Genomic DNA, 14,881 nt, shown 5'->3' with positions numbered 1-14,881 from the left:
CCTGCTAGTTTGTACACTTACTGAGTGCAGGGAACATGCCTACTAACAATTTTATACCCTCCCAAATGTTTAGTGCAATGCTCTGCCCACTCATTCATTCATTCAAAAGTATTTATTGAGCACTTACTGCGTGTGCAGAGCACTGTACTAAGTGCTGGAGTCAATATAACAATAAACAGACATTCCCTGCCCACAAGAGCACTCGATAAATATCAATACTTAATAAATGAATAAATACAGTCCTCTAGACTGTAAGCTCACCGTGGACAGGGAATTTGTCTACCAACTCTGTTAGATTGTACTCTCCCAAGTGCTTAGTACAGTGCTCTACACGTAGTTAGCGCTCAATAAATACGATGGATTACCGCTATTTGAAGTCTGTCAAGTTGCTGGGCTCTAAGAAATGCACTTTGGCTATGAGCTCTGGATCTACCACAGAATCCCCATTCAGCTTCTTGAGCTGTTTCACCATCACCACCTATAAACCAAACTCTGCCTCAATTGTCCACTTTCTCCAAAGGGATGGTCAGAATAACGATGTCAGGAGATCTGGGTTCTAATCTCAACTCTGCCACATGCCTTAATTTAAGTCACTTAACTTTTCTGTACCTCAGTTTCCTTGCTTGCAGAATGGGAATTCAATACTTGGGCTGTGACTGCACCCCATGAGGGATGGGGACTTTGTCGGAGTTGATTGCACGATACAAACCCCAGCTTACATAGTAAATGCTTAACGGGTAAAACAATTCCTATTATAATTATTAGATGTGGAATAGGGAAAAGGAATTTTTATAGGGAAACCAGGAAGAATGGCCAGCTGAGAATTCATTGGGAAGGGTATTCCGAAGGTGAGAGAAAAGACATGTCTGCAAATTGAATCAGGAAATACAAACCACTCTGCCAATGGCATAGTATGGACAATGGAGGGTCAAACAGACAATAAAACTAATGAATAATCAAGATTTTTAAATGTGCAAGAGAAGAGGATGGGGAGAAATTCCTAGAGCATTTGATTCCAGAGAGCAAGGTAATAAAGAATATTTGTATGATCTGGGGAAAGAAGAAGGGAGCAATGAAATGGGAACTTTAATGGTGAAAGAAAGATTCTATGCTCTCTTCAGGAAAAGCAGAAAATAATGTAAATGAAAACTACCCAAGAGATAAAGATTTTGTAGGATGGCAGAAATTCTGATTTTTTTCAAACAAAGCAAAAAGCCAATGATGAGGTCAATGGCAACTTCTGCAAACAAAATAAATACAAAGAAAGCACAGTAAAAACCCAAAAATATCAATAGCAATTAAATAGCAGTTTTATGAATTAATGTTTTGGTAAATGCCCTACTAAATAGATCAATACGAATAAAGTAAAAATACAACTTTTTTAAAGAGCCTAAATTCTGAAGCTTACTTTCTCAAAGCTTTAATACCAAGTATATTACCTTAGGATTATTACCTTGTCTGTAGGACAAGCTATTTTCACCTGCTTGGTGTGTGACCACGGGTAAGTCACTTAACTTCTTTGAGCCTCACTTTCCTAATTTGTAAAATGGGGCTCCAAAACCTGTTCATTCTCCAACTTAGAATGTGAGCCTGATGGGGGTAGGAACTCTATCCAACCTTACGGTGCTTAACAAATATTACCATTTTATTATTTTCAAATTAATGCCTGTGAATGTGTACTATATGCACTGACTTTTAAACCACATTACTACATAATCAATCAATCATATTTATTGATGAATGTATATTGTTTTCTACCTCCTTATCCTACTCCATCTTATATCTTAGTTTCAGTAAAGTCTCTGCTCCCTCTTTATAATCACTGAATTAAACAATGGCATTTATTGAGCACTCAATATGCACAGACAACTGCATTAAGCACTTGAGAGAGTACAATTGAATTGGCAGGCATGATCCCTGCCCTCGTGAATCTTACAGATTATTTTATTGCCTCTTTTCAATTGCTGAAATAGCTCAGTTGGGAGAGCTTTAGACTGAATATCTAAAGGTCCCTGGTTCGTTCCCTGGTTTCGGCACGTGTTGCATTTCTTCTAGATTGTGAGCCCACTGTTGGGTGGGGACCGTTTCTATTTGTTGCCAACTTGTACTTCCCAAGCGTTTAGTACAGTGCTTTGCACACAGTAAGTGCTCAATAAATACAATTGAATGAATGAATTTTCTTTTATAGACTTTAGCTAAGGGATTACTTGAACACACCCTTTAACCCTTTAAAAATAGCATTATCATATCAAAATCCAGAATCCTTCTTAGTAGTCCCTCTACCTCTTTCCATATCCATCAATCAATCTTAAAGTTAGGTAAATGCTTCCCAGCATTCCCCTTTACCTTTTCCCTTCTGCTTTTCTAAATAGCTCCATAAAAATCTGCTGTAACCCCCAGTTTTTCCTTTCCCTCTCTAAGCCTGCAAATCCTTATAAATCTGCATCCTATTTAGGACGAAGACTGTGTCCAATTTGATTAGCTTGTACATACACTAGCATTTAGTACAGTGCCCAGCACATAGTAAGAGCTTTACAAAGATAAAAATAAAAACAAACCTGACCTGAGTTCTACCATCCTCTCATGTGCTGCCTTTTCTGGCACAGTATGAAATGCATGGGCACAGAGAGCACTTGATCCAAACCTAGCCCTCTCTCTTTCCTTAACTTCCAGACTCTTCACTTATAGTCCCCTCTCACCAGGCTTTTGATGTCCTTCAAAGGCTCTCTTTCTCAAGTCTATTATTTCTAACACCATCTTCCTTAATAAAACTTAAAATAAATACATAAAAATGTGCCATCCACAAAACATGTATCTTCATCCATCTCTAAAATCTATCTTTAGAATGTGCCACCACTCTTCATCCCCCTTAGACTTGAATGAAATCATTCAGCCTTTCATGAATTCCTTCACTGCCTTTTGTTTAATCCTTCATCTTATTCTTCTCCCCCAATAGCCTGACTAGCTTTGACCATAACATGAAGCCAGCCATCCATTTTCCTAACTAGACATTTTGTCACCTCTACTTCTTCCTACACACGCACCCCTAAGCTGTGCTGGGTGAGATGGTGGGACAGAGATAGAGTAGATCAAGGTGACGGATTGGGAGAGGGCTACTAAAGAGGAGAAAGGGAAAACCGAGATGAGGCAGGGACTCCATGGCAACTACTGGTGTCCATATAGTGGACCCACTTATCTCTGAACCATCAACTTTAAAGCTCTCAATCAGCTCTCTTCCTCCTACTCTGCCCACTACACCCCAGCTAGCACTCTCTGTTCCTCTTGAACTAGCCTTCTCCATGGGCCTTGTTCTCAACTCTCCCATCTCTGACCTCTTGCTCATATCTTTTCCCCCTGTCTGGAACACTCTCCCTATCAGGTAGACCAGAGCTGTCTCATTGTCAAAGCCTTAGTGAAATCATATCTCCTCCAGATAACTTTCCCTGATTAATTTTTGGTCTCCTCAGGTTCTATTCATCCCGAAGAACACCTCTGCATACTAACAATAATAATAATAATTGCAGTATTTGTTAAGTACTTACTATGTGCCAGGCACTGTAATAAGTGCTGGGGTAGATACAAGCTAATCTTGTTGGATACAGCCCATGTCCCAAATGGGGCTCACAGTCTTAATCCCTACTTTACAGATGAGGTAACTGAAGAACAGAGAAGTGAAGTGACTTACCCAAGGTCACACAGCAGACAAGTGGAGGAGCCAGGATTAGAACCCAGGTCCTTCTGATTCCCAGGCCCATGCTCTATCCACTAGGCCACACTGTTCAGTATATCTGAGTACCCTTGTGACTAACAACCACCTTTATCTTTTGTTTTTCCTATGTGCACATATGTATTTCATATACCCTATTAAGTGCTAACTCTACATATCAGTTTTTTCTTCTCCTTTCCGTAAATTATTTTAGTGTCTTAATTCCCCTTCCCCCACTCAGGTGTAAGCTCCCTGAATGTAGGGATAATGTTTAATAAATCTGTTGTGCTCTCCCAAATGCTTTGTGCAGTACTCTGCATGTAGTAAAATGCTCGATAAACAGGATTGAATGAATGAAAGTAGGTGCTTCATACTCCCAGGCACCTGGAATTTGCCGTGTAATCCTTCATAAAAGGGTAGATCTTTAAAATGAGGCTCGTGACGATTTTAAAAGTGCTCACCCAAAATACCAGAGGCCAGAAAAGACATGCTACTATAAAGATTGATTGAAAATTGAGAGGCCAAAAAGAAGCACATCCAGTCGCCTCAGGAAGGGACACTTGGAGAAGCAGAGAGCAATCCAGCATGCAGTGAGAAGGGATATCACTGAGAAGGTGCCACACTGTCCTGTAACTCAGGCCTCAGTCCATGAGACATTTATAGAGATGCTCGACCAGAAATCACAGCCAAAGGGATAGCCAGGAATCAAAGACCTGTAGAGGGTTGAAATTGTTTAGCTGGGGTCTGAAGTTTTGTTTTAATGTTTCGATTTAGCTGGGGTTGCAAGAGTGTGGCTGAATTTAGTGCTGCATCATGCTCCTTTGCATTTTAAGACTCTTCAAGGACATTAAGTAAGGAGCCTAACAAACTCAATGGAGAAAGTTCAGTAAAAACGTAAAAATAGTCATGATAAACTGTGGTATTTGATAAGCGCTTACTATGTGATAAGCATTGGGATAGATACAATCAGGCAAGTCCCTGAATTAGAAAGAGTTTAAAGCTCTTTATCTCAAAAATACATGAAACACTTGAAATCAATGACTTTATACTTTGAACTGGAGTTTTGTTTATTTGACCAAAACAAAATCTCAAAATCTTACACATTGACTGAAAGCGGTTCATGCTACTAAAAGTCAGAAATTGGAAGATGATTTATTTTTTTGTCTCATCAACTCTCAAGATCTTAGCTAGATGAACCAGGAAATTCTACTGAACTGCGTTATTCTGGCTCTTTTGCCCTCTCCTCAGATTACACAGGATGCCAGAAACCCGAGGGAAAATGAGGTAGCTATCTAAAAATAACTTTCTGATGTTCTTCTGGAAAGAAGACATTCAATAGATCAGTTATATAGTCCAGCAGCTATTCCCAAATGTGGGAACAGTCAGACTTCCTTAGCTCCTAAACACTATCAGTGAGAATGGATATTTGCCTCTGGAGTCCTCATCATCTAACTGTTGTTAATGTCATACTGCTAGTTTATTACCAAAGGGAAATTGAGCCCCAACCCTCTCTCTTTCTCTCCAAATCTGCTAAATGGACAGCTGAAGGACTGATTCTCCAGACACAACAGCTGGACAATTTGGCCTCCACTCTTAAAGTAGAAAAAAAAATCAAGTTCACTCAATGCTGACAGATGAAAAATCCTCAAAGATTTTTTTTTAGCATAAAGAACAGCCACGGAGAAGCCATTCAAATTCAATTGGAACATGCCAAAACTGCAAGAGATTAATCTTTGGGAATACAAAACTGAAAAATCTAAGTAGGTCAAATTTCCACTGAATGAATAAAAGGTTCCCAAAATTGATATGTTGTATCATCACCAAGTACACACTACATCTCTACTGTTTGGAAGGATTTTACATTCTACTTGCTCATATGGGGTTTTTCGTACCAAAACAAAAGAGATTTTGTCTTGGTCTGTTGACTCCGCCATTGTATTTGGCCATCCATTGTGATAGTTACTCTTATTTATTTGTCTGCACTGAGACTGTAAACCCCATTTGGGTTAGACAGTTTTCTTTAATATTTGCATCTATGCCAGAGTTTAGCACATCCTTTGATAAATGTCATTACTAAGAGTGTACAGCTCCACAGCACTGCTGGATTAATGTGGTAGCAGTTTAGATGGAGAGGAAAAGGCAGATTTTAGCAATGTTGTGAAGGTTGAACTGACAAGATTTGGTGACAGTTTGAATGAGAAAGATGAGGCGAGGATAACATCAAGGTTACTGGCTTGTGAGACAGGGAGGGTGGTGGTACTATCTACAGCAACAGGAAAGTCAGGGAAAGATGGGGTTTATTTTGGAAATGTTAAATTTGAGGTGTCAGTGGAACATTCAAGTAGAGATGTTCTGAAGGCAGGAGGACATGTGAGACTGCAGAGAAAAGAATTCAGGGCTGGAGAGGTAGATTTGGGAATCATCAGCATAGAGATGGTGGTTGAAGCCATGGAACAAATGAGCTCTCCAAGGGGTTGAGTGTAAACAGAGAATATAAAGGAACACAGAACTGAACCTTGAGGAACCCCCACAGTTGAGGGTGGGGGCTGGAGGCAGAGGAGGAGCCTGCGAAAGAGATTGAGAATGAGCAGCCAGAGAGGGGCTAAGATTTAAATAGAGGTTTGAACCTGAGAACTTCAGTGCAAAATTTACTTGGCATGAGGTTTTACCAGTCAATCCTCACCTTCTCGCATGTATTTTTTTAAATATGCAAATAAATAATAGCTCTATTTTAAGTCCCAAACATCATCATTGTCATTTAAAGCAGCCACAGGTACTGAAAACATCAAAATGACAGCACAATATGAGACACAGTTTTTATGTGTGCATATTGTGGTTGGAGCTGTGGGTCCTTCATTGGCCTTCTCAGTCCCAAGTTTGCCCACAGGCAAATTTCACTACAGATTTTACTTTACTATGCAAATAAGTAATGTGGCATTGATGGAGTCTGTTTCTCTGGTGTGGTTAGCTAATAGACTTTGTTGTGCAAGATGTCAGACCAGAGTTTGGAGACAGATTCCCTCTAAATTCCCTTGTTACCATTTTTAGTACATGAAGAGACTGGTCTCCAGAAAAGCAGTATATTTTAAGCTGTCTCTGTGAAAGAGGCATTTTGTAAATTAACCACAAAATGGTTTCACTGAACATAGAGGACAGCGTGGCCTAGTAGAAGGAGCATGCGTCTGAAAGTCAGGAGGACCCGCGTTCTAATCTGGCTCCACCCTCTGTCTGCTGTGTGACCTTGGATAAGTCACTTCACTTCTCTGTGCCTCAGTTACCTCATTTGTAAAATGGGGATTAAGACTGTGAGCTCCATGTGGGATATGATTGTGTCCAACCTGAATAGCTTGTATCTACCCCAGCACTTAGTTCAGTGCCTGGCACATAGTTAAGCACTTATCAGGCACCATAAAAAATTACTGGGTGTATGAAGTGAGATAATAACAATAATTTCCAAAAATCTATTTTAAAAAACAACTTTTTATCATTTTCTTCCCCACCCCATTACTTTCTCTCTCCTCAACTTCATTTACCCCCATCCCCCCTGTATTTCATTTTCTCCTCTTCCTCTTTCTTTCCAGTCCCCTGCACACTTCCATCTTCATCTTCACTGTCCTTCCTCTTGGCTGTCCCCGCAACTCACTTATTCTATGAGCTTTGCTTGCCAGACCATCTGTGCAGGTCTGCCTCCATACACAAACACCACCATGCTGGCTCTCTCTGATCTCCTTGCCAACGGTCTTAGCCTGCCTCCATCTCCCCAGCCTGATTCTGGATTTCTTTGAATGCTCCCACTGGCTTCTGCTTGCTTCGCTGCTCTAGCTCCACTTCTTGATCCATCCAGGCACCTACCTCGACCAATCCAGCCCTGTTGGCCCCATTGCCCAGTGGACCCAACTCTGCCCTAAAGTCTGTGATGTGCACATAGATGCAAGGCAGTTATGTCACTAAAAAGCAAAATGTGGGGAACATATGAAGACCTGTTATATCCTAACACCTGCTGGCTCTCTGAAGCGGTTAAAATGGTCTTTGTTCCTGGTGGCAGTCTGACAGAATGGAACTGGCACGTGAAAAACGAAACATTTCTTTGCAACGAATTGACCGAAAATTAAACATTCTGACAGGTGATGATTAGCATCCTGCTTTGCAGAAATAAAGGTAAAAGACTCTGTCCATGAACAATAAGGTAGGAAAGAGGTTTTGAACATTTAGGTGGGTTGTCTTTACCTTCTTTTTCATCTTCTTCAGTGTAAAGCATTCAATCCAGTAATAATTAATTGGGCATTAAACTTAATAATTTTGACATTCAGCCTTTCTGGGTTAAGGCAGTGCCTGATTTATTTAAGGTTTTTTGACATACATCCATACCTAATTCATAATTGTGGTGGTATTTGTTAAGCACTTACTAGGTGCCAAGCACTCTACTAAGTTCTGGGGTAGATACAAGATACTTGGCTCCCACATGGGGCTCACATCTTAGTAAGAGGAGAACAGGTATTGAATCCCTATTTTGCAGATGAGGGAATTGAGGCACAGATAATCAAACAATCAATAGCATTCATTGAGCTCATGCTATGTGCAGTGCATTCTACTAAGTGCTTGGGAGAATACAGTACAAAGGAATTAGCAGCCACGTTCCCTGTCCATAAGGAGCTTAGAGTCTAGAGGATGCTTTCAGAGAAGTCAAGTGACCCAAAGTCACACAGCAGGTATGTGGCAGATCTGAAACTAGAACCCAGGTCCTCTGATTCCCAGTCCCATGCTCTTTTCCACTAAGCCACTTTGCTTTCAATTTCATACACTGTGGACATTAGGATTTTGGGTCCCCAAATAACTGCTGAATGGGGCAAAGAAAACATTTGAAAGACTCAGTGAAGACTAGTCTCAACTCCCTATGATATAGCATTGCAAGCATTAGAACAGATCAGATATGCCAAGCGTATTATACTGTGAGCCTCATGTGGGACATGGACTGTGTTCAACCCAAGTAGCTTGTACAGTACCTGGCACAGAGTAACTGCTTAACAAATACCATCAAAAATCATCATCATTGAATCGTTGACTTTTGGTGGGAGGGAGTCATGTCTACTCTAATTATCTTGTGTCCAATCATGCATTTATTACTGTGTTTTTTTCACTTAAAGGTGGAAATAAATCCCATACCCAATAGTTTACTAAACTCCTCCACTAGATTACAAGCTCACTGATTTCAAGGATCTTTTCTACTAACTCTATTTTATTGTACTCTCCCAAGTGCTTTGTGCAATACATGCTCAATAAATACTACTGATTGACCGTATAGTGCTCTGCATACAGAAAGTGTTCAGTGAATACCAGTGACTGATTGATTAGCATATGCCAAAGAACAGTTAAAAGACCTCACTGAGCACTCAGTTATGTTTTACATATAGTTTTCTCTCCCTCCACCCCTCCCAACAAGTTATTTCCCTCTTCCTCTTCTCTTCTAGATTGGTATGTTTTCAAGAAATCATGTTTGCCATAATGCTTCATTGAATTTGTTGAGTGTTTTTCAATTTTTCAAAGGACCTTTACATCCTCATTTGTAAAATAGGGATTAAATACCTGTTCTCCCTCCTACTTAGGCTGTGAGCATAACTTGATTAACTTGTACCTACCCCAGTGCTTAGAACAGTGCCTGAGTGCTTGACACAGAAAGTGCTTAATGGATACCATGAAAAATTAGGTCATTCTCTCCTCACGATATCCCTAATTGGATGAGCAGAGACAAATATTATCTATTTTACAAATGAGAAATCTGAGGCACAGAGAGGTTAAGGGGCTTTCCTGCAGTCACACAGCTAACCGATGGTGGGGCTGAGACTAGAACCTGGGTCTTCTGACTCTCCAGTAGGTCACAGTCTCCTTGCCCATTTAATAAACAGCCTAGAACTACATTCCCATGCTACCAACTATTTCATTGCTAATGACTTTATAAAAATGCTTCTCTTCTTCACTGCTCTTCCAGCCTGCTTTGACACTGTGAATGGCATTTTGGATAGGTGTGATGTCACAGTTCAAAGTTGTCATTTGTGAATCACCCCTGCAAGCCTGTTTCCAAGGTCGTTCTCTAGAGAACAAACACTGCTACCTCAGGAATTTCAGGATGTATTCTGGATTTCAATCACACTGACCTTTCTGTCGCAGAATAATTTTTGATCTTTTGACATTCATTCCAATAAACACTTTTATAGTCCTTTCTAACTCTATTTGCCCATCTTTTAATCTCCAGGGTATCATAAAACATGAATTGCTTTGCAAATCTGCACTTTTTTGAAGCTGTCTAGTAGCTACTTCTTTCCCTCAAGAATCAAGCCAGGTTTTGCTTCCTGAATTATTGATGGACTATACTAGTATTATGTGCAAAAGTCTTTGAAGACTTACAGTAAGTGTGGGCAATGAAAATGCATGTTAAAATCATTATTGCAGGATTGCATCCAGTATCTGTTCTACAAAGTAATGATCTCTATTTTTTAAATCTACATGTTAAATGTGCCCTTTTGAATGATTTTCTATTCCCACATAATAATTTTGGACATTAAGTGATTACCAAAGGAGAATACTAACCCTTTGATTGTGATGACTTCTTAATTCAGAGAAGCAGCGTGGTTCAGTGGAAAGAGCACAGGTTTAGGAGTCAGAGGTCATGGGTTCTAATCCTGACTCTGCCACTTGTCAGTTGTGGGACTTTGGGCAAGTCACTTCACTTCTCTGGGCCTCAGTTCCCTCATCTGCAAAATGGGGATTAAGACTCTGAGCCCCATGTGGGACAACCTGATTACTTTGTATCCCCCCCCCCAGTGCTTAGAACAGTGCTTGGCATATAGTAAGCTCTTAACAAATACCATCATCATTATTATTATTAATTTTTCTCAAAATGTAATTTTAGAAATCATCTTAATTTTTAAATATTGCCTTGTTCTGAGGATTCCCCAATTCAAATTACAACTTTTTTCCTCTCAATATTTGAACAGCATTTTCCAGGTCGGTGTTATTTATTAAACTGTGTGGCCTAATAGAAAGAGCATGTGCCTGGGATTCAGACTCTGTCCAGCCTGATTACCTTGTATTTACTCCAGCACTTAGTATGGTGCCTGACACATAGTGATTAAAAAATACCACAATTATTATTATTATTACCAGCAGTGCTAGACAATCTCACCCACAATCCTTCAACAGCACCAGGGAGGGCGGCAACTGCAGCCATGACTTCTGCCGTGGTCATTGAAGGTTTCTGCTTTGTCATATAATCTTTCTGGGAGGCAGGACAGAATCCTCAAAAGTGCATCTCAAAGCAGGATACCTGACCACTTTAGTCATCAGTGGCCCATATGCCACACAACTCATAGTGCATGAGGGCCCCACGAGCAGAAGTCTGGAAGCAGAAAACACCAGGTTTCTGTTGGCAGTGGTTTTAGATGCATAGAGTAGTGGTTAGAGCACAGGCCTTGGAGTCAGAAGGTCATAGGTTCTAATCCCAGCTCCTTGAGCAATTCATTTCACTTCTCTGTGTCTCTGTTACCTCATCAGTAAAATGGGGATTGAGAAAGGGACTGTATCCAGCCCGATTTCCACCCCAGGGCTTAGTACAGTGCCTGGCACATAGTAAGCAAGCACTTAACCAATACCACAACTATTATTATTACACATAGCTCAGATTTGCCTAAGAGAGAACACAAGTAAGAGTTGACGGGGCCAAATTTGATAGTTGCGGAAAGCATCCACTCTTAAGAAAAGTTGTAAACAGTGACCCAAGACTCCATCTTCTGATTGCCCCAAATTAAGTTGATTTGCCTACCTTAGAGTAGAAAGCAAATTCTGAACAGCAGTGGTTCGAGCAACAAATGCCCAAATTTAGAATGGATTTAAGGACAACCTCTCATCCCATCACGCGTTACCTAAATGTCCTTTATTTCTACATCTGAAAATGAAGTAAATTGGTACTCGGAACCCTATACCTTATTTGAGAAAATCAATTGATTGTGGCAAGAGTCTGAATCTGGGGTTGGTGTAAAACAAGCTTTCATTGATTGTAACAACGGTTGGTATTGGCTTCATGGGAAACTTCAGGTAACATCAGGTTAGAAAACAAGAACAATCCAAAGTAATGAGAAATGGATTTGTGTATTTTTTGAAGTGGTGATGTTGGCCTTGCATTTTTAGAAGGTAATGGTAGCCATAATGAGTTGATATGGGAAGAAAACCAGCTCTCCCTATATCATAGATTATGAGGCCAATTTGGCCCAGGCTCTGTGTCTGATCACCTTACATTATTTCTACGACTGCACTTAACGCGTATGAAGCAATTACTCAGAGAAGCAGCATACTCCACTGGATAGAGCTTGGGCCTGGGAGCCAGAAGGACCTGGGTTCTAATCTCAGATCCACCACTTCTCTGCTACGTGACCTTGGGCAAGTAACTTCACCTCTCTGGGCCTCAGTTACCTCATCTGTAAAATGGAGATTAAGATCGTGAGCACTTTGCAGATACAAGGTAATCAGATTGTATCTCAGTGCTTAGAACAGTGCCTGGCACATAGTAAGCACTTAACAAATGCCATAATAGTGCATAATACCATAATTATTGAACAGCATCTACTGGATTTGTGGCATCATTTTAAAGGCTTTGTTTTGCTTGCCAACAATCTAGTAAATTTGATAGCAGGCTATGATTTCAATTAGGTTTATAAAATGGAAAATTAATAATGTTAGCAGTGATGCCTGGTGCCAAACCTTTTGTTTAGTCTGCCCAGACTCGTTTTAGATATATGTTCATGTTACCACTTTCCCTGGAAAAAATTTGGGTCCAAAATGCAATTTTGCATAGAAAAATCATTTCATAAAATGTGCCTGCCCTCTGCAGTCATGGAGGTAAGTGGTTTCAGGAAAATCTAGGTCTCTTAACTGGATCTTTAAAGAGTTTGCCCCCATTTAGTCATTCACTCAACAGTATTTAAGAGAGTCAGAACCTATCCTCAAGTAGTAGGACTAATATTCACTAAGTTGTAGTTGTATGCAACACACCATACTTAGGCAGGTCCCAGGATCCTTGAAGAGATTACAATCTACCCAGGCCAGCAAAATCAACAGTTGACGGTGCTCACTAAATAAAATTGATTGTACAAATGGGTACTATTAGGAAGACCTTTCTTAAGAAAAAATTATTTGGGAACTTCTTGCTAATGACCCAGGGATATTCATTTCAACTGGCTATTTTCAATGCATTATAGAAAACAGGTATTTCTCTGTACAAATAATCATTTTCTCCAGAAGACTGCCTGTAATAGACCATGTGTCTACCAACTCTGTTGCAATGTACTCTCCCAAGTGCTTAGTACAGTGCTTGTCTCACACTAAGTGCTCCATAATTACCACTGATGGATCTCACAAGGCAAAATACTCTTAGACACATCAGCCCTTCTCTTCCACAATCATATAATCCACTCTGCTGATGCCTAATAATATAATCTTTTGTTATCATGAGATTCTTTGAAATTATATTTCTTTTCTCCCAAACTCTATCCACTTTTTTCATGTTTATACACAAATCACAGCTCCTATTTTGGCAATTTCTGCAACATGTTTTGTAAGTTGGCTTTACTTTAAGAAAGGGAACTACAGAAATGGGTTAAGATTAAAACACCCAAACTAACCCAATTTTTTGGTACTGCCATAATATCTAAAGTTGCCAAGTTGCTACACTTGAGGAAATGATGTAAAAATCTTCCTCATTTATAAATGCCAAAACAATTTAGAAACCATGGAAGGTTTACATAGTAGTTATAATCTGAAATAGTTATAATTGACCAACAAGGCATTAACTTACGCATTTTCTGTTTTAAATGCAATTGGACAGAAATAAACCCACTTGTTGCCATCATCCTTTAAAGTCCAGTTGAAATCATATACTATTCATGTTTCTAATATAGAAACATGTATTTCCCTTTGCCAGGTTTTATCTAATTCCATTATTGGAATTTAACGTAGATTGTTAAATTTATTTTGGGGAGCTATACACTCCAATTGCTAAACCGGACAATACAGGAGAACACTTTGCTTGAATGAGAAGTGGCTAGAAAGATGAAAACATCTTTAATCTCTATAATTTGAGCTTTCACAAATGAAGAATGGCATCCTGCCTCTCAATTTGTTTCCTCTTATTCCACTCAGAAATGAATCAATAATGTATAATCATTTTTAACAAATAAGGCACAGAAGCATATGCAATATTTACTATTTAATATATTTTCATTTTACTAATCTGCCTGGATTTCAAGTGAAGCTATGGTTTAAAAATAAAAAGTAGATTTCATAGTAACAATAATTGTAACAACAACTGTGGAATTAAAGTGCTTACTCTGAGCCAAATGCTATACTAAGCTCTGAGTTAGTTAACAAGATAAACAGGTAGGACATACTCCCCATCCTACATGGGGCTCACAGTCCAAGAGGAAGGTAGAACAGTCATTTTATCTGCATTTTACAGATGAGGAAAATGAGGAACTGAAAAATTAAGTGACATCCCAAGGCTACATACACAGCAGGTAAGTCAGCAGAACCAGTTTTAAAAATACAGGTAGATTTTTTAAAACCAATGTCAAAGAAAACATGGTTTTGGTTTATAATTCCATCCTCAATGAACCTGATATATTTTCTGATAGAAGGAATTATAGCCCCTGACCCAAAGTACCATGAAAGGTTATTGACTGAACAGTTTCTGAAAAGGAAGAACCTGGGCCATACCACAGATTCTCTAATTTTCTCTTTCTAGACTGTGAGCCCACTGTTGGGTAGGGACCGTCTCTATATGTTGCCAACTTGTACTTCCCAAGCGCTTAGTACAGTGCTCTGCATGCAGTAAGTGCTCAATAAATACGATTGAATGAATGAATGAATGAGAAAGCCCTTGAGTTTGATTGAAACTACTGCTCCATCTCTGACCCTCCTAATCCAGGGTATTCCAGTTAAAGTCCTTCCTTTCAGAGTCTAGATGATCTGGGACAAGTTCTCTCTTGCCCAGCATTTGTTTCATACTTGTTTATTGGCATAGGGAATTTACACCATCAAAACAGTCAAAACTCCCACTGGGAGCCTGGTAAATACACTTTAATCATGTTCCCCAGTTTGTCTTATGTTTTGGACGTTTCTTCAAGAACA

General features: G+C 39.6%; 1 non-coding gene across 1 annotated transcript; it reads left to right on the top strand.

Annotated features, from left to right (window-relative positions):
- Positions 1-1,963: 1,963 nt before the first annotated feature.
- TRNAF-GAA lies at positions 1,964-2,036 on the top strand. Its single transcript has one exon. It is a non-coding gene; the product is annotated as a tRNA-Phe (tRNA).
- Positions 2,037-14,881: the final 12,845 nt, after the last annotated feature.

This window comes from Tachyglossus aculeatus, chromosome 14 (assembly GCF_015852505.1).
Source record: "Tachyglossus aculeatus isolate mTacAcu1 chromosome 14, mTacAcu1.pri, whole genome shotgun sequence".
NCBI lineage: Eukaryota > Metazoa > Chordata > Mammalia > Monotremata > Tachyglossidae > Tachyglossus > Tachyglossus aculeatus.
Note: the sequence above shows the minus strand (reverse complement) of the source record. Positions and strands in the feature narration are given on the sequence as shown.